General features: G+C 40.6%; 1 protein-coding gene across 1 annotated transcript in view; it reads left to right on the top strand.

The window, feature by feature from the left end:
- Positions 1-4,264, top strand: part of LOC139417393 (zinc finger protein PLAGL2-like) — a 48,958-nt gene extending 44,694 nt beyond the window's left edge. Inside the window, exon 3 of the mRNA XM_071166663.1 lies at positions 1-4,264. This exon is cut by the window's left edge and continues 1,692 nt beyond it. The gene's annotated coding sequence lies outside the window, so the exon portion shown is untranslated.
- Positions 4,265-9,737: the final 5,473 nt, after the last annotated feature.

Below are 9,737 nucleotides of genomic sequence, written 5' to 3'. Positions count from 1 at the left end.
CTCGCTTTGTTGTTGTTTGTTTAGTTGGATCCCCATTTAGCTTTCAGCAGCTACTCTTCCTGGGGTCCACAAAAACACGACAAGTAACAAAACACTGATACACAAGGACAGTCACACAAATTAAAATACAGGGATGTACAAACAATACATCTAAAAGATGTGTGTGTGTGTGTTAGAGTGTGTGTCTCTTAGTGCGTCTGTGTTAGTCTGTGTGTCTGTGTGCTAGTGTGTCTGTGTGTTAGTGTGTCTGTTATTGTGTCTGTGTGTTAGTGTGTCTGTTAGTGTGTCTGTGTGTTAGTGTGTCTGTTAGTGTGTCTGTGTGTTAGTGTGTCTGTGTGTCTGTATTAGAGTGTGTCTGCGTGTTAGTGTGTCTGTATTAGTGTGTCTGTATTAGAGTGTGTCTGTGTGTTAATGTGTCTGTATTAGAGTGTGTCTGTGTGTTAGTGTGTCTGTGTGTTAGTGTGTCTGTGTTAGTGTGTCTATGTTAGTGTGTGACTGTGTGTTAATGTGTGTGTGTGTGTGTCTTAGTGTGTGTGTGTGTGTGTGTGTCTATCTGTGTGTGTGTGTGTGTGTGTGTGTGTGTCACCTCACAGTCCCCTCTGTTCCATGAGATGTTGTTTAATCTATTTTTTTACGGTAATTCTTCTGTTTGCTGAGTAACTGTAAATGGAAGGGAGTTCCATGTGACCACGGCTCTGTATAATACTGTGAGTTGCCGTGAAGGAGTTCTTTAACCTCTACCACTAGCCTATTCCCCCCTCATCACTTCCCCCCCTCTACTCTGTAGTCAGGAGGCAGCATCTGCAGGCCTGAAGGCCTGGTACTTTACAAAGTCAGAATATTAAGAAAGAATTTTTCATTTTAGAGAAAATTGTAAAAAAAAATATATATATATATTGTTACCCAGAAGCCTAGTGACCCAGAAGTATAGTTTTGAAGTGGGTGAAATATAATTTTCTTGCTTTTTTAAAATGTGACTGAACATGCTGGGTTGTCTCTCCCGTGAGTGTAAAAGTCTGAACCACCTACCCAGAAACACACCCTGTCTGTCATCATCATCGTCAGGGGGGGAAGATTAGTGAAGAACTAAAGTGATACTGCCCCACGGACATTACCCTCCTCTAATATAGGCTACAACCACACAACAAAATATCTGTCTTGAAAAAGTGCTCTTAAAAAAAAAACTGGAATAACTGATTACTGTTCAGACTCATCAGTTGTGCAGAAAGTAAAAGAAAAGTGAAAACAGAGAGTTGATTTTAACGTTGATAACCAAACACAGCGACCACTGGTGCCCACATATTTAATGAAAAGCAGATGTGAAAATAGCTGAGTCAGTAGAAAACATGCCACGTCATGCATGTTTTGTGTTGTTCCTCAAGAGCAGCACTTTGTTTTAGCAGAAGTGTCTTTACCTTTAGCAATCTCTTTGGCTAACCACCGTGACCTGCTCCACCAGGGCCAGGCCAGTGAGGATGACCCCATGTGGAGGATATACCCCTCCTATAAAAGCTGCTCTTGAAAACAGGTCATTATTTGACTCATGAGGATTTCTCACTCCTTCGACTGTCCTTCTTCCAGCATTGGTTTTTAACAAGTCAATATGTCACATCCTTTTCCCACCTTTCATACATGAATGATTTGTATTTTTATGAAAACAAATATATATCCAGTGTGTTAGATACATGGTAATAATAACCCTGACATATGTGAATAGAAGACAAAAATAACAACGACGACAGTTGAGGAAAAGCGCGTAAAATAATGTTATTTGCAGTGTATTAAATATCTCGTCAAAAATGAACATTAGAATTGCTTTTATGTCAGTAAGGTGTATTTAGGCGTATTAAAACAAAGTGTTTTTTTTTTAATGTGGCAGGTTTACATGTGTCTGTATCTGACATTTTATTGATAAAAAAGTGGATGGAGTATTTAGCTTTGCCCTTGTAGCTTTTCTCCTCTGGATGTATCGTTTATCTGTTCATGTACTACTAAAACAAAAACCCTGGATTGTTGACTTTGACAAATGTGTAGTTCTAGTAGGCTGTTAGTGGCACAATAATCCAGTAGACGTCTTTGATCGTCTCGTACGACTTTAAAAAAAGAATGACTGACGTCGACAGTCTATTTTCTCTGATCAAGAGCTCTGGTTTTAAGATGCCTTTTTCATATACACTAGCCTGTTGAAAACTTGCGCCCAAAGTTGTAAAACTATAATACGTGCTCTGTATCACCTAAGTGATATTTGTATGATGGAAAATATCAATAATGTCCTGTCTTTGGTCAACAAATGAATGATATGTTTCACTTTCCTACAGACGTCATGATTGACAGATCGAGAGATAGGCTTTGGAACACCCAGCACGTGGGGTATATAAAGTCCATTAGTCAAAAGAAAGTCAAAGTGCATCTTGAGAGTACAAGGACTGATATTAACAGTATTAATATATTATCCTCTTGGTTTGCAACTTTCTCAACTCTCTTTGACTTTGTCTGTTTGAGTACTCAGCCCAGTCCATACGCAACTATTAGTAAACATGTAGTTTCAAGTAGACGCCAAGTATAAAGAAAATAAAAACTACAACTATATAACATAAAAATAAAAAAAACGAATTGCTGCTTTTAGCTACAGTTGCTGGGAACAGAGAACATTTCAACATTGCAAGATGTAAACATGCACAGTGGTACAGATTTGAACTGTTTCCTTTCCTGTCTGTACTCCTCACTCAGCTGCTTCCTGGTTTCAGGAGGAAAGGGTCTTAAAGAAATACACAATATCCAGAACAAACAAGTCACCAGCCTGCTCTTTGACATTCAAAGCATGGGACGACTGACTAGGATATTTCTTAGTCGTTTTTTTGTTGTTGTAATATGATATGTTATTTTCTGTTTGTTAAAACAGGACCTTGAAACAACACAACACATCACCTCATTTTATTTTAGATTTTTTTTTCTTCCCAAAACCTGGGGAGAGGAAACAAAATCTTGCACAATTGCTCATTAAAATAAATATTTTCTTATTTCATTTTAATAATGGTAGAATTGTTATTCAAATTGACCAACCGACCAGAGCCTACTATTGCCTCTTCAGTCAGCTAATTAGACTGACCTATAAAAGTAGTTGACAAATATGTGAAAATAAATACAACTTAAAATAAACATTTGTTTGGTTGTGACATAGCGCCACTACCAACCAGTACTTGTGAAGTAATACGTTCAGGTATGAATCCCCAAAGTTCATGTTGACACTTCCAATAGGCTGAGAAAGGATCTAAACTAGGAACATTTAATGATTAATCGTGAAGAAATGTGGTTCGCATCTTTGAAAGAATTTGCCTCTTTCTTATAGTGGTAATTGAATATAAATATTTATATAACTGTTTAAAAGCTTTGCTTAAAACATATATTTTTTTGTGTACATCAAGTTTACATTGTGAAAGACCATGGCTATATCCAATTCCAGACAAAATTGTAGCACTCAAATTTAGCATTCATCTTTTTATTCATTTATTGAGCATTTATTGATTAAAAAAAAGAAACGTCAATTGGCATTGAGTTTGTCCTCCCTGGGTTTCTGTGAGCTAATCTGAATTCTAGCACTTTCAATCTTAAAAAAAAAAAAAGTTTTTTTTCTTTTAAAATTTCATCTTATATGTTCCTATGTTTATAATTTTGTATTTGATCCTGTGTATGTATGTGCCATTAGTTTGATGTGTAGATTTGATCAATATTTGTCTATTTTTCTCCTCCAAAAAGAAACAGTATTTTTTTTAATAGACTTTTCACTAATACCTTCTTTCGTGTGCCCCCCCCCACTCCCCTCTCAGGCCCGTTGGGTAACCAGCGTTGCCTTCTCTATTGACATTGTATATAATTAACACAACAACAACAACAACAAGATATTCTACAACCAAGTATTTGTAACAGATTTGTAATCTAATTGCCTTTCAGAGAGCATGGTGAGCATGACATATCATTGTCCCTAGGACGTCACATCCACGATCTGGAATAGAGAAACTACCAGATTGACCTCTTCTTCAAGGTCAAAAAGACTAGGTCCTGTTTTTTCTCCACATAGTTCCATTTAACAGCACATTATCTGAGGAACACAGTTTTTAAAGCACTTTTATTTTGCAACCATAACAACTGTCTGAAGCATGATAAATAAAGGTAAAATAATATACAACTAATTACGGAAATGGACTGAACTGCTGCCTAGTAACTACAGAATACATGTTGTCTCTAGACAGGAAAAGGACTGAACTGCTGCCTAGTAACTACAGAATACATGTTGTCTCTAGACAGGAAAAGGACTGAACTGCTGCCTAGTAACTACAGAATACATGTTGTCTCTAGACAGGAAATGGACTGTACTGATGCCTAGTAACTACAGAATACATGTTGTCTCTAGACAGGAAATGGACTGTACTGCTGCCTAGTAACTACAGAATACATGTTGTCTCTAGACAGGAAAAGGACTGTACTGATGCCTAGTAACTACAGAATACATGTTGTCTCTAGACAGGAAATGGACTGTACTGCTGCCTAGTAGCTACAGAATACATGTTGTCTCTAGACAGGAAAAGGACTGAACTGCTGCCTAGTAACTACAGAATACATGTTGTCTCTAGACAGGAAAAGGACTGAACTGCTGCCTAGTAACTACAGAATACATGTTGTCTCTAGACAGGAAAAGGACTGAACTGCTGCCTAGTAACTACAGAATACATGTTGTCTCTAGACAGGAAAAGGACTGTACTGCTGCCTAGTAACTACAGAATACATGTTGTCTCTAGACAGGAAATGGACTGTACTGCTGCCTAGTAGCTACAGAATACATGTTGTCTCTAGACAGGAAATGGACTGTACTGCTGCCTAGTAGCTACAGAATACATGTTGTCTCTAGACAGGAAAAGGACTGAACTGCTGCCTAGTAACTACAGAATACATGTTGTCTCTAGACAGGAAATGGACTGTACTGCTGCCTAGTAGCTACAGAATACATGTTGTCTCTAGACAGGAAATGGACTGTACTGCTGCCTAGTAGCTACAGAATACATGTTGTCTCTAGACAGGAAAAGGACTGAACTGCTGCCTAGTAACTACAGAATACATGTTGTCTCTAGACAGGAAATGGACTGTACTGCTGCCTAGTAGCTACAGAATACATGTTGTCTCTAGACAGGAAATGGACTGTACTGCTGCCTAGTAACTACAGAATACATGTTGTCTCTAGACAGGAAATGGACTGTACTGCTGCCTAGTAGCTACAGAATACATGTTGTCTCTAGACAGGAAAAGGACTGAACTGCTGCCTAGTAGCTACAGAGTACATGTTGTCTCTAGACAGGAAAAGGACTGTACTGCTGCCTAGTAACTACAGAATACATGTTGTCTCTAGACAGGAAAAGGACTGAACTGCTGCCTAGTAGCTACAGAGTACATGTTGTCTCTAGACAGGAAAAGGACTGTACTGCTGCCTAGTAGCTACAGAATACATGTTGTCTCTAGACAGGAAAAGGACTGTACTGCTGCCTAGTAGCTACAGAATACATGTTGTCTCTAGACAGGAAAAGGACTGTACTGCTGCCTAGTAGCTACAGAATACATGTTGTCTCTAGACAGGAAAAGGACTGTACTGCTGCCAGGCTGTACCAAGACAGGGCTTGTTACAGAGAAGGCAGGTCTCCATCTGTCCCAGTTTACAGTAGACCTCACCCCACACATGACAGTTTACAGTAGACCTCACCCCACACATGACAATTTACAGTAGACCTCACCCCACACATGACAGTTTACAGTAGACCTCACCCCACACATGACAGTTTACAGTAGACCTCACCCCACACATGACAATTTACAGTAGACCTCACCCCACACATGACAATTTACAGTAGACCTCACCCCACACATGACAGTTTACAGTAGACCTCACCCCACACATGACAGTTTACAGTAGACCTCACCCCACACATGACAGTTTACAGTAGACCTCACCCCACACATGACAGTTTACAGTAGACCTCACCCCACACATGACAGTTTACAGTAGACCTCACCCCACACATGACAGTTTACAGTTGACCTCACACCACACATGACAGTTTACAGTAGACCTCACCCCACACATGACAATTTACAGTAGACCTCACCCCACACATGACAATTTACAGTAGACCTCACACCACACATGACAGTTTACAGTAGACCTCACCCCACACATGACAGTTTACAGTAGACCTCACCCCACACATGACAGTTTACAGTAGACCTCACCCCACACATGACAGTTTACAGTAGACCTCACCCCACACATGACAATTTACAGTAGACCTCACCCCACACATGACAGTTTACAGTAGACCTCACCCCACACATGACAGTTTGCAGTAGACCTCACCCCACACATGACAGTTTACAGTAGACCTCACCCCACACATGACAGTTTACAGTAGACCTCACCCCACACATGACAATTTACAGTAGACCTCACCCCACACATGACAGTTTACAGTAGACCTCACCCCACACATGACAGTTTACAGTAGACCTCACCCCACACATGACAGTTTACAGTAGACCTCACCCCACACATGACAGTTTACAGTAGACCTCACCCCACACATGACAGTTTACAGTAGACCTCACCCCACACATGACAGCAGAGAAGATGGATATGCTAATAATTCATTAGCGGAAGAAAACTAAAAGTAAAGTACTTTTGGAGGCAGCTGTAAACGTTTTGCACAGCTAGCCTTGGGAAGTGGCCTTTTCAGGAGTATTTCAGCAGTTCTTCAGTCTCATCGGGATGACATAATCATTTTATCCATCCCACCTGTTTTGGAGAGACAAACTCTGCTGAGATACTCCTGAGAAGGAATACCTCTGACGGTGGTGTTACACCATGATTCAAACCATCAAATAGTTCATTAGCATCGTTAATGGAAACGTTGTGGAAGTAATATCTCACCTTAAACTTTGACTGAGTGCCGAGCGGATGTTTTCGCTACAGCGCCTTGTTGTTGGTTCATTACCTCGACTGCGCCTCCTAGAGATGCATTTGTCTTCACCTTTCCTCTGTACTAGTAGGTGCAGAACACACAATTTAAGGGAATACTTTAATTAAAAGAATATATATTTCCATTTTTAAGTCAGAACCTGTTTTTGGATTTCATGAATGCTTTCTTTTGTTGTTGTTGTTGTAGTGAGAAACTGGGTACTGTCTGGTGAAGACAAGATTCACATGTAGTTTTACATTTTTTCTTTAGCTTAACGTCTGTCTTCCAAGCTCTTTGTGTATGTTGTTTAGTGACATCTACTTTATGTTTAGTACTTTTTACAGCCACCTCTGGGGGGGAAAGGGTCATCCTTACACTATTTTATATAGCATGGAGTTGATCAACTACAGGGAGAATTGTATAAAAAATATTCTTCAGAGAAAAAACGCTTTTTTTTTTTTTCATATCTCACATGCAATCAGTTGCTGCAAAGTGACAGATGTTGTATATTGGTTGATCCAAAGAGATGACATAACAACAAACCTATTTACTGATTGTACAGTACATTGTATCTTTGAACTGTCATGTGTTATGTTATTAAAATACAAACCCACGGTTTCATACTTTGGTTGTAAGTTTTACTCCTTTTTGTCTTTTGAAAGGAGGATGGTTAGAACACAGAAAATTGGAAATGGACTCAACAGACTCATGTTGAAAAAGACACTGAACATTGGAAATGGACTCAACAGACTCATGTTGAAAAAGACACTGAACATTCCTAGAGAGCCCGACACCACATTGCTCTACACAGATGATTTGACACACTGGACGTTGCTAAGGGTCTTGTTGCTAAGGCCATTGGACAACCGTAATTACAGTATGATGTCATACAGGATGATGTAGCTAACCTATAGCTACACAGACAGCAACACTCACAAATACACTTCCAGGTTTCAGACTGCGCTATACACACAAAAAATAGAAAATCAAATATGCTTTTTAAGATTTTTGCTGGGCAGCCACAAGGTTGTTAAAATGTATAGGAGGGTAGCATACTGTGATCCCACAATGTGTAATCTGATCTCTACCCCTCAAGACCCACAACATACAGAAGACGACAATGTGTAATCTGATCCCTACCCGTCAAGACCCACAACATACAGAAGAGGACAATGTGTAATCTGATCCGTACCCCTCAAGACCCACAACATACAGAAGAGGACCATGTGTAATCTGATCTCTACCCCTCAAGACCCACAACATACAGAAGAGGACAATGTGTAATCTGATCCGTACCCCTCAAGACCCACAACATACAGAAGAGGACAATGTGTAATCTGATCCCTACCCCTCAAGACCCACAACATACAGAAGAGGACAATGTGTAATCTGATCCCTACCCCTCAAGACCCACAACATACAGAAGAGGACCATGTGTAATCTGATCCCTACCCCTCAGGTTTAATTAGTCGTTTGGGATACACCGTCTAATAAAATGCTTCCTTGCAACAACAATAATTATAAATTATTAAAGATAAGAATATGAACACAATGTAAATGTCTCAGTAGAATAGAATAAACATTTTAGCTTAATTATAATACAGGAAGGTACCATTTATAGTCTAATATTTACACATGTTTTGGGTAGGGGGGGGGGATTGGAGGGAAAATGTTTAAATGGTGCAGTATTTAGCAATCATAATAAGAGTCTGGTAGCAGAGTGTGTGTGAGAGAGAGACAGAGAGAGAGAGAGAGAGAGAGAGAAAGAAAGTGAGAGAGAGACAGAGAGAGAGAGAGCGAGAGAGCGAGAGAGAGAGCGAGCGAGAGAGAGCGAGAGAGAGACAGAGACAGAGAGAGAGAGAGAGAGAGAGAGAGTCAGTGCAGGTGGTCAGTTCAAGTGTTCAGCAGTCTGATGGCTTGTAGTTAGAAACTGTCTCTGAGCCTGTTGGTATCAGACCTCATGCTCCGATAGCATCTACCCGACGATAAGACGAACAGCTCGTGGCTGAGGTGTGTAGGGGCCTTGATGATGCTGCGTGCCTTCCGCAGGCACCGTTTCCAGTAGATGTCCTGAATGGGTTGGAGCACGGCCCCAGTGATGCTACTGGGTCGCCTTCACCACCTGCTGGAGGGCCTTGCGGTCGTGGATGTAGCAATTTCTGTAGCCGGCCGTGATGCAACTGGTCAGGACACTGGAGATGGGGCAGTGGTAGTATTTGAGGACTGAACTTCTTCAGTCGCCTTTAGGAAGTAGAAACGCTGTTGCGCCCTCTTGACAAGAGTGGTGGTGTTATAAGTCCTTTGTGAATTGGACGGTGAGGAACATAAAAACTGCTGACTCGCTCTACTGCCAACCCGTGGATCGGGGCATGTACCCTCCTCTACTTCCTGAAGTCAACAATCAACTCCTTTGTATAGTTGAGGTTGTTCCAGTTCCAGCCAATATCCAGCAACTTCCCACGGCCATTGGAAGAAGAGTGGGGCAACATTCCACAGGCCACAATTAACAGCCTGATCAACTCTATGCGAGGGGACATGTCACTCGTGCTGCATGAGGCAAATGGTTGTCACACCAGATACTGACTGGTTTTCTGATCCACGCCCCCCCTACCTTTTTGTTTTGTTTTACGTACAGTGCCTTGCGAAAGTATTCGGCCCCCTTGAACTTTGCGACCTTTTGCCACATTTCAGGCTTCAAACATAAAGATATAAAACTGTATTTTTTTGTGAAGAATCAAC

This window comes from Oncorhynchus clarkii, chromosome 9 (genome assembly GCF_045791955.1).
Source record: "Oncorhynchus clarkii lewisi isolate Uvic-CL-2024 chromosome 9, UVic_Ocla_1.0, whole genome shotgun sequence".
In the NCBI taxonomy this organism is placed as follows: domain Eukaryota; kingdom Metazoa; phylum Chordata; class Actinopteri; order Salmoniformes; family Salmonidae; genus Oncorhynchus; species Oncorhynchus clarkii.
This window is presented reverse-complemented; position numbering and strand designations above follow the sequence as displayed.